We start from the raw sequence: 18100 nt of genomic DNA on the forward strand, positions 1-18100 counted from the left end.
AAAGGCAATGAGGTTTGCGTACATTTCTTATTGTGCAGAAACAAAACACAGTAGTGTTAAAAGATTTCTCAAAGTGTATTAACAGTAATTCAGAATGCACAATCAATCGTGCACATATTTCTCATACTAAACAGCAGCGTAGTGTGTATAGATTCCTCAGAGTGCAGTAAACAGCACTGAAGTGTACACTGATTTCTCCTAGTGTAGTAAAATGCAGTGCAGCGTGCCCTTATTTCTCAATCTGTAGTAAACAGTAGAGCACTATGCACATACTTATCATAGTGCAGCCCATATATTGCCATCACACAGAAACAAAGCATAGCGTGAACGGATTTCCCAGTGTAATAAGATGCAGTGTGTACAGAGTTTTCATAGTGTCGTATAAAACAGTGCAGAGTGTACAGATTTCTCGGTATAGTAAGATTCAGTGCAGTGTGCACAGGTCCCTCATATTGTAATATGATGCAGTGCAGCATGCACAGATGTCTTACAGTGTAATGAACAGCAGTGCAGTGTGCTCAGATTCCTCATAGTGCAGTACAAAGCAGTGCAAAGACCCCTCATATTGGAGTAAGAAGCAGTGCAGTGTGCACAGATTCCTCATAACTCAGTAAAAATCAGTGCAGCGTGCACAGATTCTTCACAGTGCAGTAATATGCAGAGCAGCATGCACAGATTCCTCATAGTGCTGTATAAAGCAGTGCAGGTTGCACAGAACCCTCATATTTTAATATGATGCAGTGCAGCATGCACTGATTTCTTACGGTGTAGTAAACAGCAGTGTAGTGTCCACAGATTCCTCATACTGCAGTAAAAAGCAGTGCAGAGACTCCTCATATTGTAGTATGATGCAGTGCAGTGTGCACAGATTGCTCATAGTGCAGTACGATGCAGAGCAGTGTGAGTGAAATCAGTGAAGAGTGCACAGATTCTTTACAGTGCAGTAATATGTAGAGCAGCATGCACAGATTGCTCACAGTGCTGTATAAAGCAGTGCTGTGTGCACAGATCAGCGAGGGTGAAGTAAGATGCAGTGCCATGTGCACATATTTCTCACAGCACAAAAAGATGCATTGCAGTGTGCGGAGATCCCCTCTTTAACACAAATGATGAACACAAACAACCCCCAGGGCTGGTTGGAAAGCCCCCCAGAGGTCTCCGGATAGAAGAGCCCAGCTCAGCCGGCTCCTGGCAGAGATTTCCTCCAGGATTATTCAGTCTATTTCTGCAAACGTAGCAGAAGGTGCTGACAATCTCCTACCTGTGCGGAGATTCCCAGGCTCTTTCCTTCTCCTGGGGCTGGCGTGGCGCAGGTAAAGGTTTGGAGCCTCAGGGGCGCCTGTGAGGATCTGAAATTGAAGATACCCGCACAGACAGGCAGGGGGTTCTTCCTTTGTAGGCTGAAGAGAGGCCGGAAATGATGTCCCCATCAACATCACTGGTGCTGTCTCTGCCGCTACTGACCAGGAAGAGGAAGCCCTTCTCCATTTGATACCATGTGCTCATTAGAAAGTGAGGAGCGCCCACTGCTGGCCACTAACAGAACATCTGCCGCGAGTCTCCAGGAGTGAATACATTTCACACAAACAAGCATTTTGTGTGCAGGAAAGGCCTGGGCGTTTAAGATGCGACAGACAGGGTTGTGTTGTAGATCATAGTAAAAGGAACATTCCACAAGCACAGAGAATGCTCAACAAGCTGAACATGTACTACAGGTTGCCGTCTAAAACCATCTGAGATGGCAACAGAACACTAGTCCCAGACTTGTGGTCTTAAAACGCACATTACAACAAGCATTTGCGTAGTCAATAGGTATCGCTTTTGAGACCTTATAATTGTTTAGCCATGCAGCACATTATCCATTACATTAGCCATTAACGACATCAAATTTTGTGGTAAATCAATGCGAGCATCACAGACCTCTACATAGCATGTTACAAGCAATCACAGGCATTGAAAACAGGGTGGACGGAAGGGAGGGTGAGTGTTAGTTAACAGGACCTTTAAAATCAAGGCCCGGCTTCAGCTCAAAGCCTTGTGATTCTGGGCAAATCACGTAATGTACCTAAGCTAGTTTGCGCTAAATAAAAATGGCACAAAAGTTCATCGAGGTATAAAAGTGGTGTGCCCTCTGTGCTGTGCTCTACAGCTCGTTACTCTTAATACTCCAAACATGCGGCCCGAGTAATTCATGGTGGGAGGGAAGTAAGGGTTGACTGGGTGGCCGACTGCGTAGGTTACTGCAGGAGTTAATAGGTGCTAAACATGGTGCCTGTAGCATATTAAAATGAAAAAAAAGAGAAAAGCAGTTAATGAAGAATAACTGGAGCCCAGTCAGAAGAAGACTGCTGCATGCACACCCTTCATGCAGACAGATCACTGGGCCCCTCTAAAGGTTGGCGCCCTGGGCCCGTCCCCAGCTTGCCCATAAAAAAGCCCGCCCTGATTGTAATTATCTGTTGGTGCCTGAGCAGTGTCGCTGGGCAGACGTACTTTTTCGCCGGACCGAGAAAGAATGTTTCTAATGAAGCGCTACTGGTGTGTAGCAACATGGTGCTCCTCATTCAGATTTATGTTTTGAGCTCACGATATTAATAGCTGCCGAATCCAGTTCCATAACAGTGTAGCAGACACAAATATCAGAAATATCCTTGTGAATACCTATAAAACTTGTGGCTTTTTAGCCCGTTTGGAAAGTGTGCACCACTTGGCCATGCTTCTTCCAACATGTTCTGGGGGTGGGGGAGGGGGGGGGGGGGGAGGTGCTATCTTGCAGGGTAAACCTTTATCGGGTCTGATTGCAGTTCCTCCTTTGGCTTTGGCATTTGCATGTGCTACATTCAGACTGGTTTTTGGACAACCCCCATATTTCATGTACTAAGTTGGCTATGGTGATGATTTGTGCCTTAACGTAAATAGGGTAAATAAACAAAAGTGAAGTGCTTGGTGCATGACTACAGACAGCATTGAGTCAAACAGCTTTCTCTACGCTTTAAATCCAGAGGTGGTGAGATGGTAACAAAGGGAGGTGAGGGAAGTGTGAGAAAGAACTGCAGTACACAGGTGTGTAGTTAAAAGGCGCGCGGCCTCCAATTTAAAATAGTGAGACCCACAATTGTGAAAATGAAAGCGGGTATGTAGTTAAAAGTTGGCAGCTTCCAAATTAAAATAATGAAACCTGTGATTGTGAAAATGAAAGCGGGCATGTAGTTAAAAGTTGGCAGCTTCCATATTAAAATAATGAAACCCGTGATTGTGTAAATGAAAGCGGGCATGTATTTAAAAGGCAACAACCTCCAAATTAAAGTAACTCTAGATTGCCGGTAAACAGTTTGTAGTTGGAAGAGAGAACCATTTTGCAGCGATTTTTCTTGTAACTTCATCTTTTCGGCTTTACTCTTACGGTTTATGAACAAAAGGCTCCATCTTTTTGTTTGAGTTACACTGAGTGGCAGAAAATCAACATAGATCATTTTATTTCCACCCACATCCGTACATGTGCGACATCATTTTCTTCCAGCTGCAGGGAGGGTGACAGAAATATCCACAAAGTTCCTTTCATTTCTTCCCAAGTCTGTGCCTTTGTGTCATTGGGCACTGCTAAAGAGCTAAAATCTACTGTAAGTTAATAAAAATGTTGAGAAATTCCATTTGAATTGCTGACGACTGTAGTGTTGCCTGTAATGGACTGGCCCACTCGGCCACTGTTTAGGGGGGTGTTTATATTGTGGACCCTGATTACGTTATTGCAGTAGGCTCGTAAGGTAACTAATAAATAGCCCAGGGAGCTGGGCGTGGTTCAGTCAGTGGCTAACCACCAGTTACGCCTACACGTGTGTCCTGCTTAACTCTGTTCTAGGCCCATGCCCTAAAACGCTACACTGGCGACGAGGTGGTCGACCCACCCCGCCGGTCACTGTCGCAGCTGCTGTGCCCGCTACTGGCACCGTCGCAGCGAGGGCCCTCCTGCCGTGACCCTCGCCCGGCCATCACCTCAAGCAGCGCGCTCGATCCCGCACCTGCAGCTGCCCCCACGAGATCCGACCGCGGCCTACCTGATGAGCCCGCAACCCCAGAGTCTGCCCGCCATTGACGCCCGTGGCCGCCTCGCACCCTCCTGCTCCGTGTGACTGCCTGGGGCTGACGCGGCAGTCCTGCTGATTGCCACGCAAGCGCGCATGCGCTACGGCCTCTGGTGCCGACTTCAGCCAGCATCTCCTGCGCCGCGGACCTCAGGGTAAGAGCGTGGTGGGCCCGGTTGCATCCTGATTCGTTTGGACCATCTTCCAAGCCGAATATTACCGGCATTGTCGCCCACAAAGCCCAGCGCCCTGCTGCCTGCTGTCCTACGTCCTTCTACACGTGGTCTCTCGCCTGTGCCCAGCATCAGTACGTGGCAGCAAGCCAGTGTTGCCTGATCACCCACGGCGCCCTCCGCAGTAACACGCCCCTTTCAACCTGGCACCATCCCTGCAACGCACCGCCGCCTCCTAATCACCGCTGCTCAGCCCACCATCCAACACTGCCTCCATCCACGTGCTGTGCCTTTCACCACGCCGACGCTACAGCCCAGTTATCCTGGCAATGCATAACTTCGTGCCACCATGCCGACAATACCCCCTCTTGAGCCGTTCACCGTCACTGTCCCTCCACCGTTCCAAGCGGCGTGCTGGAAAGAGTGGGTAGAGCGCCTTGAGAACTTTTTCGATGCTGCTGATATCCCGGCTCCGTGGAGGAGGCCCATGCTCATGCACCTGGGTGGCACCGATATCCATAAAATCTCCAAAAGAATTAGGGAGGCTGGTCCCCCCAGAAACTACGCTTCACTGCGGGACTCCATTACAGCATACTTTGAGCCCTTCGCCAACTCCGATTACGAACGGTTCTTGCTCCGCCAACTCCGCCAACTTCCAGAAGAATCGGTGGATGTATTCTATGCCAGGCTGAAGGAGCTGGCAAGCACATGCACCCTTCCAGATGAGGACGATGAAGTCCGGGCCCAGTTCATTCAAGGCTGCACATCAACCAAACTACGCGAACGAGTCCTACAGGAACACAACATGTCGATGAGGGACATCTTAACGCTCGGCCGCTCCAAGGAACTGTCAAAGGCCAGGGCAGCGCACATGGACCCCAAACCAAGCGTACCTGTCAAGGAAGAACCTGTGTGCGCCCTTCACACCGATGCCCACGAGCCAAGACCAAAGGCCACCCGGCCGAAAAACGCAGTAGCCCAATAGGGTGCCCACAGTCGCACGTGTGGATGGTGCGGAGGCCCCTCGCCCCATGATGGCATCTGCCCAGCTCATGGCAAAACCTGCAGTGCCTATGGGAAAATTAAGCACTTCTCCAAAGTATGTAGCTCCACACCGAGAAGAAGACAAGGTGACCTGCCTCGAGTAGTACGCGCGATCGAACACACCACTGAGGGCCCCGCCAGCAGCGACATGGATGACGATGAAGCTGATGCCGCCATAGTCCACTTGGTCAGAATGCTGAACACCCTATCAGCCGCACAACCTGCCACATCCATGGTCAACATCAAATTACAAGGCCAGGCAGTCGCAGCACTCATTGACACCGGTGCCACCATTAACCTCATGGCAGTCAGCGTCTACCGGAACCTGCCAAATCCCCCAGTGCTCCGCCCCACCAGGGTACAGGTCTACGCCTACGGCACCAAGTCTCCACTCAGGCTATGCGGAGTATTCCAAGCTGATCTCTCTCACGGAACCACTCACTAGCAGGCCAAAGTGTATGTATCCCAAGAAGGTTCGGGGTTTCTGCTAGGCTGCCAGACTGCACAAGACCTCAACCGGATCCACTTTGCATTCCCCGTCCACGCCAACGACCTGGACCACCTGCTGCGTGGATTCGAGACGCTGTTCGAGGGGATCGGATGGCTGAAAGGCCCTGCCATCCACCTACACATCGACAAGTCTGTCGCACCTTTCGCCCTCCGTCACCGGAGGGTTGCCTTCCATCTACGTCCCAACGTGGAAACGGAGCTGCGTCTTCTGGAGAAAGCCGGAATCATCGAACAGGTGCGAGGCCCAACCCCATGGGTGTCTCCCATCGTCGTCGCGAAGAAACCAAAACAACCAGATGCGGTCCGCATCTGTGTGGACATGCGGGTCCCGAATCTCTCCATAAAGCGCGAGCGCCACCTACGACAGTAGACGATATCAATGGGGAATTGTCCGGCTCCAGATGGTTCTCAAAAATGGACCTCCGGTCGGGATACCACCAGATCCCACTCCACGCAGACTCTCGCCCAATCACAACGTTCTCCACCCACGCAGGGCTCTGGCGGTACACTCACCTCAATTTTGGGATTTCCAGCGCTGCAGACGTTTTTCAGAACATAATCAACTGTCCTCCAAGGGCTAGAAGGCGTCCTAAATTTTAGCGATGACATCTTAGTACACGCGCGCACTCTGGAAGAGCACATCCAATGCCTCCAAGCGGTGTTCACCCAGATCCAGCGGACTCACCCTTCACCGGGAAAAGTGTGAGTTCCTCAGGAGAAACATCAGTTTTTTTTGGCTACCGCTTCTCTGACAAAGGCATCGGCCCTGATCCAGACAAAGTGAAGGACATTCAGAACGCTCCAGCCCCGACATCCGTGTCCGGAGTCCGCAGCTTATTGGGCATGGTCACGTATTGTGGACGTTTTATCAAAATCCTGTCGGATCTGACGGGCCCCCTACGTGACCTCACCAAGAACGCCAACCACTGGGAATGGGAGACTGAGCAAGAAGAGTCGTTCCAGAGGACTAAAGCTGCCCTTTCTGCCGACACGACTCTGGTGTACTTCGACCCCCGGCACGAGTCTCAGCTGGTGGTGGATGCCAGCCCCACAGGTCTTGGGACAGCGCTAGCCCAGCAGCAAGCTTGCGGAGAGTGGGCCCCTGTCGCCTACGCCAGCCGGACCCTTACGTCCACGGAGCAACGCTACTCGCAAATCGAAAAATAAGCAATTGCAATTTTGTGGGGTTGTCGCCATTTCCACTTATATCTCTACGGACACCCATTCACAGTGGTGACTGACCATAAACCCCTCATTGCGCTCTTTCAAGGATCATCGTCACGTCCTCCGCCGAGGATTGAAAAGTGGATCCTACAACTTCAAGAGTTTCAGTTCACTGTGGAATACCGACCAGGCACCCACAATCCAGCTGACTTCTTATCCAGGCACGACAGACCGGTCACAGAGCCACAAGCGACAAAAGCATCTGCCAACGAGGAGTATGTGAGGATGATCATCGAACGGTCCAGGCCTCTCGCTGGAAGAAGTGATACAGGCAACAAAAGAAGATGACTGCCTCCGGATTGCCATCCAGGGACTGGAAGCCGTTCCAAAACCCAACACCATGTCGCACCAGAGAAGCACAGACCACTCTGAAAGCTCTATACCTAGTTCGCCACGAACTGTCAGTGTCCACCGATGGCTGCCTGCTGAGAGGCCCTTGCCTTGTCCTACCAGGATGCCTGACCCACCAGGCCGCTCTCCTAGCTCACGGAGCGCACCAGGGTATCGTGAAGACGAAGAACCGCCTCAGAAGTAAGGTCTGGTTCCCTGGCCTAGACCAGCAGGTCAAGTCGATCATCCAACGCTGCCCTGTGTGCCTCGCAACCAGTCTCCCCAGCAGGCCAGCACCAGTCGTCACGGAAGCGGGCCCCAATGCCCCATGGGAAGAGGCTAGTGCGGACTTCGGCAGCCTTCCCGAAGGAAAGTACATGCTGGTTGTCATCGATGACTTCTCCTGATACCCAGAGGTTGAAATCATCTCCTCCACTGGTGCCAGTGATGTTATTCCCAAACTCGAAAAAATAATGGCAACCCACGGTCTAATTGGAGAGCTCAAGACGGACAATGGCCCACCCTTCACCAGCACAGAACTAGCAGAAAACCTCTCGTCCCATCGGATCAAACATTGCCTGGTGACTCCCAGGTAGCCCCAAGCGAACAGAGAGGTTGAGCGACTAATGCGAACACTGAATAAGACAATCCAAATAGCCCTGGCTGACGGCCATGTTCTAGAACAAGCCCTGTATCAATTCCTTCGGGAATACAGCCTCACGCCTCACTGTACCACCGGATTTGCTCCAAGCCGCATGTGTTTTGGTAGAACGGTGACGGATACCATCCCGCACCATCCCATGTGGGCTGAATCCCCGATCCCTCCAAATCAGTCACTAGCACGGCGGACGAAAACCAACCAGGATGCATCCCGGAGGAGACACGCAGTTGAAAGCCCAATCACAGTTGGCGACCGAGTGCTTGTGCGAGACCGCCACCCTGGCGAGATGGATCCACGGACTGTGACAGAAGTCAAAGGCACGATGGTGACCGCTGCGCGAGGAAGGGAAAAAGTAACCAACAACGTCTCATTCTTCAAGAGGGTTCCAGCCGATGACACAGAGGAGTTCCCCATGGCCGACGGACCTGGAACTGTGAGACTGGACAGTCCCCCCGGGCAGGGAGAAAGCGAGGATCGGCCCACGACCGTCAGCGAAGAAGGTGGCCAGACCACTTCGGCTCCTGAAATAACCAAAGATCTGGACCCTCGAAGGGGTTAGCCAGCAGGAGAGACTGACTGCCGAGCCAAGGTGTCGCTGACTCCTTCTGCCAGGGACAGTCAGAGCCGGTACAATCTTAGGCCCTGCCCTAAGCCGTCTCAGAAGTACCAGGACTTTGTGGCTTGCTGTCAAACCCCCCGGGGAACGAAGCCTGGCGAATCCCTACTGACCAAGTAAGACTGTTCAGTTGATACTTTGTTTTTACAGCTTAAGGTTTACTGTTGTTGGTAACCGTTTATGATGACCTGATGTTTTGATTTTTGGGTAAAGGAGGAATGTAGTGTTGCCTGTAATGAACTGGCCCACTCGACCACTGTTTAGGGGGGTGTTTACATTATGGACTCCGATTACATTATTGCAGTAGGCTGGCCCAGCATGTGCTCGGCCAGCACGTTAGGTAACTAATAAATAGCCCAGGGAGCTGGGCATGGTTCAGTCAGTGGCTAACCACAAGTTACACCTACACGTGTGTCCTGCTTAACTCTGTTCTAGGCCCATGCCCTAGAACGCTACAACGACCACGAAAGCCAGCAGCAGGTGCATGTGATGAAAGTCCGCCAAGCTCGCATCCCTCTACATGCTGGATTATTCTGGTATCTGGAGAACTGTGACCAGCTCCGTGTTCAAACTGCTGCTTGTCCATCCATCCGGCAGTCCAGCCTTTCCTGGTTGCAGCCCAAAGAACAGTCCCCAAAGACAGCTCCTGGATTCCCCAACAGCCTAGAATATTTGCAGCTCTGCGGTGAGGTTCCTCTTCATGTTGTGAAATTCCTTTTTGAGGCCAGCAAAAAGGGACTCCAGGATGCCGTGTGTGACCGGTCCCTCCATATCTTTCGACCGACATCCGGCTGCAGTGTCGCTCTGCGGTGGCGCTGTCTCGGCACCTCCGGCCCTGGCCTCGATAAGAAGGCCCCTGACTGACCTGTCCTTTTGGGATTTATTAGTGGCCATCTGGGATGATTTGTGGTTCCCGGCTAATGGGGAAGGGGGGGGCGCCGTACGTGCGGTGATCGCGCTGTCCAAACAAGGATTCTGCTGCCATTGGCGTTCCTATGGCAGGGTCAGCTCCGAAATGAGCTCTCAAACTGCTGCCTGCGCCGCTTACCAGTGAAGCGTCACTGCCAGACAAGTCAGGCTTGGCACCGGCCATTTACCACAGGTCCGGATAGTACGTGGTCTGTGTGTGGGAAGGCAGGTATCCGCACCTCCCCCTCTTGTCTCCGCTTGATGGCCACTGAATTTGGAGCGAGCTGGCCTCTCTGAATGTGCCGTGCCACTGCCGCAACACCCAGCCGGAGAAGGGCTGGGGCCCACCTGGCGGGAGACCGTGGGCCGAGGGGCAGGTGTGTATGTGAAGTACCCCGTCGCAGGCTTCACAGATAGCTCTTGGGCTAGATGTGTGGGGGGAGAACCTTGATGTGTACAGTTGCCCTAGAGGGGTGAGAGATCCATAGGTCAGCACGCTCAGCAGCCGTCGCCCCCCACGTTGGAGCCTGCCTCGCGTGCGTGTGGGGCCTGGAATCGCATCGCAGCTGCAGTGCTAAGTCAGGCACATATAGTCACTGGGACCACTGAAGGTTCCTTAGTCCTGAGGTCACGTGTAATAGGTGGACCAGCCCCGGGGATCAGTTCAAGGCCTCCGCTCTTTCCATGCCAGGATACCAGGTACGCCGCAATGCCCCGCTCCACCTCAGCACCGGTCGCCTGATAGGCCGCAAACCACTTACTGCTCAGGTAGGGGGTCGGCCATGGACGTAAGTGTCGTTTTTTGAGAGAGATCCTAGCGCGTTTATTTTACCAAATGAATTTTGATAATAGCTTATCCAGTTTTTGATGAAAATCCTCCGATGGTACAAGGGGTTGCATACTGATAAGATAATTAACAATCAGGGTGACCATCATTTTGATGGTCTCAATGCGGACCCACCATGTGAGAAATTTAGGGTTCCAGCTCTCCAGCAGTGTTTTGACCTTTTTCAGTGTTACTTTTTCATTATGGCGAAGCGATTCTAATAAATCTGTGTTGAATTCTAGGCCCAGATATTTAATAAAGTGGGGTTGCCAGGTTAAACCTGTAGATTTAAAAAGGTCCCTCGAACAAAGATTGTTCAATACCATGATTTCAGACTTGTCTTTATAGAGTTTGTAGCCGGACACCCCCTAGCATAGCTTTCGATTGTCTCTAGTAGAAAGAGAAGTGGGCGTGCCACATCTTCTGACATAATCAAAATATTATCAGTGTATGCAACTAACTTTATTGTCTTTTGGTTGAATGCAACTCCAGAAATGGAGGGTTTGAATGGATCATGCAGGGGAGAGTCTCCAATGTCAGGATGAAGAGGGATGGAGACAGGGGGAAGCCCTTGTGGGTGCCATTCTCCAAATTGAAGGATGAGGATAAAAGACTGTCTGAAAGTACTCTAGGAGAGGGGGCGCGCCACAGGGCCATGATCATACTTGTGAAGGTCTCATCCTGATTGTACTTCAACAGGGTCTCTTGGAGGAAGGACCAAGAGACCCTGTCAAATGCTTTCTCAGCATCGAGGGTGGCAGCTTCAGTGTCGGAATTGGAAAGTTTGGCTTTCTCAATGATGTGACATAGGAGACGAGTGTTGTCACTGGATAGTCTATTTTTCATGAATTCCTCCTGGGACTGGTCAATTAAGGATGGGACCAACAGTTCTGGTCTTTTACAGAGGATTTTGGCATAGATTTTTGCATCTAGATAAATTAGATAAATTGGCCTATAGTTTTTTACTAGCAAGGGATCTTTACCCTCTTTTGGAATAACCACTATAGTGGCTTCGCTGTTTGTGCCTGTGATGGAACCTGAGTTTGAGAAGTGTTGGAATAAGTCCAGTAGAGTGGATTAAGTACTGAGGCAAATGTTTTATAAAATTTCGCCGTGAGGCCGTCAGGGCCCTGAGCCTTGTTAGATTTGAAGGAGTGGACTGCTTTGGACACTTCAAGTGTTATTGGTTTACTACGCCGCATTTTATCCTAGTCCATGATCAATGGGAGTATCGTCTCCTGGAGGTAATGCTTACACTCCTCTAATGGGGGTCTGAATCTTCCTCATATAGGGATACGTAGAAGTCTTTAAGGATCTCTGTGATTCTATCTGGATTCAAATGGGGGACATTGAAAATTGTCATTGAGCGAGTTAATGTCCCTACGGTTTTGTTTTTGTTTTAAGTATGAGGCCAGAATGTTCCCTGCCTTGTCAGCTTCACAAAGCTTTAGGGATTTGTATTTATTAATCCGGATACCCGCTCTATTCCTCAGAATTCTTTTGTATTCATATTTTATACTGGAGAGAGTGGAGAGGGTTTGTATATCCGGATGGTAGATGTATGTTGTTTCTAGTATTTTGATCTCTTTCTCCAAGGAATCAAGATCCCTGTTATGGGCTTTGTTTAATTTCGATTGAATTTCAAAAGTGGCCTTGAGAGCATCCCAGTGGTTAGTCTGGGAAGTATCAGATACCATATTTTCTTTCTGGTAGTTCTTAATGGTAGATTCAATTTTGGGTCTAGATCCGGCGTCTTTGACTGACTCCTCATTGAATCTCCAGATCTTTTTAGTGGGTCTAGTGTTGGTGCCCGTGAGCGACAGGGTAATCGCCAAGTGATCTGAAATCAGCCAGGGTAAGATGTCTGTCTGGTCTATTGGGTGTGTGTGGGACTTGGAAATCTGAAGATAGTCAATCCTAGAGTAAGAGTTATGTGGATTGGAGTAGAAAATGTAGCCCCTTGTATCTGGGTGCTGCAGTCTCCAAGGAGGCTGAATCTGGTGCAAAGTTTGAGAAGTGACTTATGTGACCTGGTGCAGTGAAGTGCTGATTTGGATTGACGGTCTATGGTTAGGTCAATGGGGAGATTAAGGTCACCACCAAAGATAATAAGATTGTCAGCGGGGATCTGAATCAACGCAGTGGCTAACAAGTCCCAAAAATCGGAGTCCTCACCGTACACATTGAGGACGTGAAGGCATTTGGTTTTTTTGGATAGTTTTGCAAGGATCCGTCTACTGTTATCATCTGTGGCATGAGAATCTTCAGTGAGGCTGGAGTTTAAAAAAATTAACATGAGTTTTAACATTTTTATTTTATTTTATTGATTTTATGAAAATAAGCTCATACAATATGAACATCAAAGGAAAAGCAAAACAATAAAAAGAAAAAACAGTCGCAGCGTTCGTATATAAACAATCAAAAGCATTACTGGTGGAACAATGTGATACATACATATAAATTACCCAGAGGGAACCTTATATTCATTAGATGACCATTCTTCACATGAAGACTCTCATGTGGCAAGCAAACAGTACAAGCATTGGAATCTGTCCAGCTGAGGCAGTGTCATACATAATATGGAAAATAAATATTATACTAGAGTGAGACCTGGGGCGGCAATCTCAACATAGAATGTACAAAACCTGTTCAAGCTGCCTGTCGTAGCATCAATTAAGATCAGGCTGCTTGTTACCTCAATTCTTGCTTTCCAAAAAGCTCTGATATAAGCTTCAGAAGGTCTTGGGCCGACTCTGGGAGGGGAGTAATACGCGGTATATCTCAGTCTGCGTGTTACAGTATATCCCTGGACCATTGTGTCAGAGTTGGAGGAGGGCCACGCGCCCAGTGTGTAGCTACCACACGCTTTGCTACTAACCCCATGCCCACCAAGCGCCTTAGATCTTTACGTAACCTTTTGGAGAAGCCCAAAAATGCCGACAGGGGGTCAAGAGTCAGAGGCTCTCCAATTATGTAGCTAAGTTTTTGAAATAAGGCATCCCAGAATTTCGCTATTGAGGGGTACAACCATACTAAATGCAGAAATCCCACTTGTTCCGCACCATTCACATTTAGCTGTACCTAGAAAACCATACCTATGCAACCGAATTGGGGTGTAGTAAACCCTATTGAGGTATTTAAACTGGTGTCTACCATGTAGGGATATGTGTTGTGTGGATTCGCAGCAGTACCGCCACGTGTCATCATCCAGGGTGACCTCAAGATCTGTCTGCCACTCTAACCTGGCTTTGGTGTAATGGTTCTTCCGATAGTTTGCACTATGTTGTATATGCTTGAGACGATCCCACCCTGAGACTCTGATCGTAACAACAAAGAGAGAGGGGGAACCTACGGTGGTTCCATTAATTCTTCTCCTAGCATCTCTCTAGGTGCATGCCAAGCTCTGAAAAATTTAAACACCATGAGTGGGGAAACGTCCTGTTTTTTAGAGGAAAGATCCTCCCAATATCACCCAGTCCCGTCACTGAATAAGTCACCTATTACTGAGATATCTAGGCTATTTAAAGCACGTACCACCTCTGGTTCCGTAAGCGTCAGGAGCCAGTCACACCATTCGATTGGTGTTAGCAAGGAATACAATATAGAGACAGCTTGCCTTTTTATTAAGGTTTGCCAAGCATGCATGGTGGCGTTAATTGAATCCAACGTGCCAGTGCACCGCACCGGTGGTGGAATAAAGATGTGGCCAAGTGAGATGGCGCCACTGGGGGCGTGGCCGAGCCGAGCGCAAGATGGCCGCTCGCTTGTGTGGCTCTGCTGGCCGAGCTAGGCATCCGACAAATATCCGGGACCCACCTGCTTATCCGGGGCTAAAAAGCAGTCTATGAGATGCGGAAATAACGACTTACCAGGCAGTGCGAAATTCGACAACGGGGAACCAAGTGGTGAGCAGAAAACTGTGGTAGAATTGAAACATGTGCCCCGGGCCGAAAAGCTCAAAATGGCACAGGCACAGTGAGGAAGAAACAGAACTATACTCACAGCAACTGACGGGGCGGCTGCCCGGCGCTGCCCACAGGGGTAATCGATTAGTTTGTGTTGACCAGCGAAGACCGCTGCTGTTTGCAGTCCATACAGGCCAAGATCTGGTGAGTGAGCGGCTGCCGCGCGGCCCAGCCTGGACCCCTGGCGTTCAATGGGGCGGCCGGGACGGCCCGAAGTGTGGAGTGGACACTGGCGCCAAGCAGCGATAGCGCAGATGAACCCCCCCCTTGCCCGTTTGTTGGCCGGGGACCTATGAGGCGGGGATGCCCCCCATGAGACGCACGCGGAGGTGAGACAGACCGACTCCGCGATCAAAGCAGTGCTCTGAAACCATGACGGAGGCCCGAGCGGAATACCAGCAGCTGCACTCCGAACGAGAGTAAATCGAACTGTAAACAGCTACCACAGCAGAACGAAGTGAGGGTTAGGGCCTTGGTCAAGCCAGCGCGCGGACGCAACTACTGGTTGGACAACAACTATAACACAGCGTAAACACACTTGCCGCCAAGGCGCTCCACACCACATGGGCACCACAATGCCCACCTAACCACATGGGCACCACAACGCCCACCTACACATACCGCACTAGAAACAGGTGGGGGGCTGACTAGATGGTGGTGGTGGCCAGCTGGGACAACAATTGCAACTGATGCTGCTTGTGAAGCTACAAAAGCGGGGGTGAAGGACTAACTACTAGGCCTGGGCAATAAACTCCACTTCTCCACGTAAGGGAGTCAGCTACTAAACCGCACCCACAAATGCTTTGATAAAGCAACTTTACATGCTAATAAGCATATAACCAATTCACAAAAGTGATCTTTGAAAAATATATCAGGCAATGAGAGAGGTGATGATTTTGGGGTCCCCCCTAACCTAGGGGGAGGACCAAGCGGATGCCTTGAACACAAAGAGCATATCATGTTGAACGATTTAGTGGTGGTCCCATCCTCTTAGGACCACCCCAAGCACAGTTATGGGCAAAAATACAATCTCAACCAAAGGCCCTGCAAAGCATTATGGGATGAGATTAGCAGTGGGCAGTGAATATTATAGTATCCAATATCAAAATAATTCTACAAAGAGCTGCAGTTCAACTAGTTGTTACTAGGTGTCCCTCACAAGTCAAATGCAAAAGCATTGAAATTATTACATCAAGCTGCAGTTCAACTAGTCTTGGCTTGAACTGCAGCTCTTTGTAGAATTATTTTGATATTTGATACTATAATATTCACTGCCCACTGCTAATCTCATCCCATAATGTTTCCACAAGCAGATTACAAACTACTTTGAACATAATGTGGGTTCCGGGGGTTCTGCAGGAGTGCTATGGGAGGCATTTAAAGTGGTCATCAGGGGGCACAGCATAGCGGGACAGACCAGGGTATTCCGAGACATACGCTGCAGTTTGGGCAGAATTGACTTGGAGTTGATGCCCTGGAGGCACAATATTTCACAACACCATCAGCTACAACGCTGGGGAACATTCGTAGTAAACTAACTGAATATCAGGAAGAAGCGGACAGAGATCACATTTTTACACAAATATGCAACCGTGCGTAGATATGGGGATGGAGACAGGCCAGGAAAGACACTTGCAAATCTCCTGCACCCACCTAGGGGATCCACGTTTACCACAGTACTAAATACCCCGGCAAACGACATGGTGCACACTCCACCGGAAATTATTGCCACTATGCGGGATTTCTATGCACAACTATATACATCTCAAATAACCCCCTCAGATTCGGTCCTAGAGGACTACTTTGATTCCATAGAGCTTTTGTGATTTAGTAGAGCACATCGAGAGTACCTTGACATTCAATTCACCATGGAGGACGTACGAAGGGCCATCGGCAGTATGCGGGCAGATAAGGCTCTGGGTGCAAACGGCCTCACCGCTAAATTTTACAAAGAATACTCTGAGTTGCTTGCCCCTCATCTACTGGCGGTATATCAGGAGGCCTTGCAGGAGGGGATCCTTCCTGGATAGATGCGCAAGGCTATTATAATTACCCTTTTAAAACCGGATAAGGACCCCCAACGATGTGATTCATACTGCCCACTCTCACTAATCAATTTAGATGCCAAGATTTTCGCAAAACTATTATCCAAAAGGCTTTTCGTTACCATTAATAGTCAGGCCGGACCAATCCGGTTATGTGCCGGGTTGCTCGACCTATCACAATCTGAGAACATTATTTGGGCTGTTGCACTACCTCGCCCCACATGTCTCCGCGATCGCAGAAACTCCTAGATGCCACTAAGGCTTTTGATTCGCTGGAGTGGGGATTTTTGTTCACGCTTTTTAGGAGACTAGGCACAAGTCTGCTATTTATTCAGCAAGTCCAGCTTCTCTATACGAGACCCACTGCGAGGTTACGGGTCAATGGATTGATCTCGGAGCCAACAGCTATCACACGTGGAACCAGGCAAGGCTGTTCACTGACTCGGTTATTGTTCGCAATTGCGACAGAACCCCTGGCGGCTCGCCTGCGACAGCACCACACCAACAGAGGGATTGGTTTCACCACCAGGGCCCTAACCGTGTCGATGTACGCGGATTATATAACTCTGTATATGGTGAACCCCGAGGAAAATTTGTCACCTGACCGGGAGGTTGTGCGATATGGGGGACTCTCAGGAGTAAACATAAATTGGAGCAAATCCATGATTCTCCCACTCACACCTGGAACTAAGGCTTCCGTAACGGACTACCCATTGGTCTGGGCGTCTGACCTGGTTAGATATCTGGGCATTAGGTTTAGTATCGACCTGCAGGAATTGTGGCTGGCCAATTATGGTAAAGCTGAGGCCTGGATTGAAGACCGAGTAAAAAGATGGAAGACTCTTCCCCTCTCCCTGGCTGGCTGCATTGCGGTGGCCAAGGTGATCATTCTGCCTAAGCTACTGTGTCACTTTGTCAACATCCCTTTGCCGCTCACTGTGCATTTTATTAACCGCCTCAGGTCGCTCATGATAAAGCTGGTGTGGGCGGGGGGACAGCCTAGGATATCTTGGGAAGTTTTGACACTACTACAAGCACAAGGTGGAATGGCAACCCTGGACTTTGTCCTCCAATCCTACAGTGCACAGGCACAATTCTTACATTTCTGGGTACATCCCACACCTTTTCAGCCACATGTTGCTATTGAAATAGATAGGGCAGCACCACTACCATTGTCAACAGCGCTCTTTCACCCATATAAGCGTCCCCGCAATGAAATTTACATGGTACAAGTCATCAGGTGGGTGTGGGAGGGCCTTTGTAAAAGGGCACATTTGGATGTACTATACGCCCCGTCCATGCCACTTTTAAACAATCCCTTGATCCCCCCGTCATGAAACCCAAGACACGAGAGCGCATATCCACGCATAACAAGCAGACAGGTGGTGATCTCTACCCGCAGGACACCTTCCTTACACTGCAGCAAATGTGTGAGTCCACACCGCCCTCAGCGCTCGACATGCTACTATACTATCAGCTCCCTGCATCCTGCAAGAGCAAATTCCCCACATTTCTGGACCGGTCTCCAATGCTGCCAGCACTTGAAAATCTATTGGCGGTGGAATCGGGGCGTAAACTCATTTCACGTATTTACAACATAACTCAAAAGGAATTTCCTATAAATGTCCCCATCTGTCACGGGGCTTGGAAGGGGGAAGCTATCACAGATAAGCAATGGGACCTCAGCTGTAGTCAGTTAGAGAGGCTGTCGCCAA

At 49.8% G+C, this 18100-nt stretch overlaps 1 protein-coding gene across 2 annotated transcripts in view; it reads right to left on the reverse strand.

Moving 5' to 3' along the window:
* LOC146835334 (uncharacterized) overlaps positions 1-1419 on the reverse strand; it is a 77891-nt gene extending 76472 nt beyond the window's left edge. The window contains exon 1 of one of the 2 annotated variants that reach the window (XM_085602917.1): positions 1262-1419. The gene's annotated coding sequence lies outside the window, so the exon portion shown is untranslated. The remainder of the gene's footprint in view (positions 1-1261) is intronic. The other variant, XM_085602916.1, reaches the window with a different exon arrangement.
* Positions 1420-18100: the final 16681 nt, after the last annotated feature.

Source organism: Triturus cristatus, chromosome 4_2 (genome assembly GCF_964204655.1).
Source record: "Triturus cristatus chromosome 4_2, aTriCri1.1, whole genome shotgun sequence".
In the NCBI taxonomy this organism is placed as follows: Eukaryota; Metazoa; Chordata; class Amphibia; order Caudata; family Salamandridae; genus Triturus; species Triturus cristatus.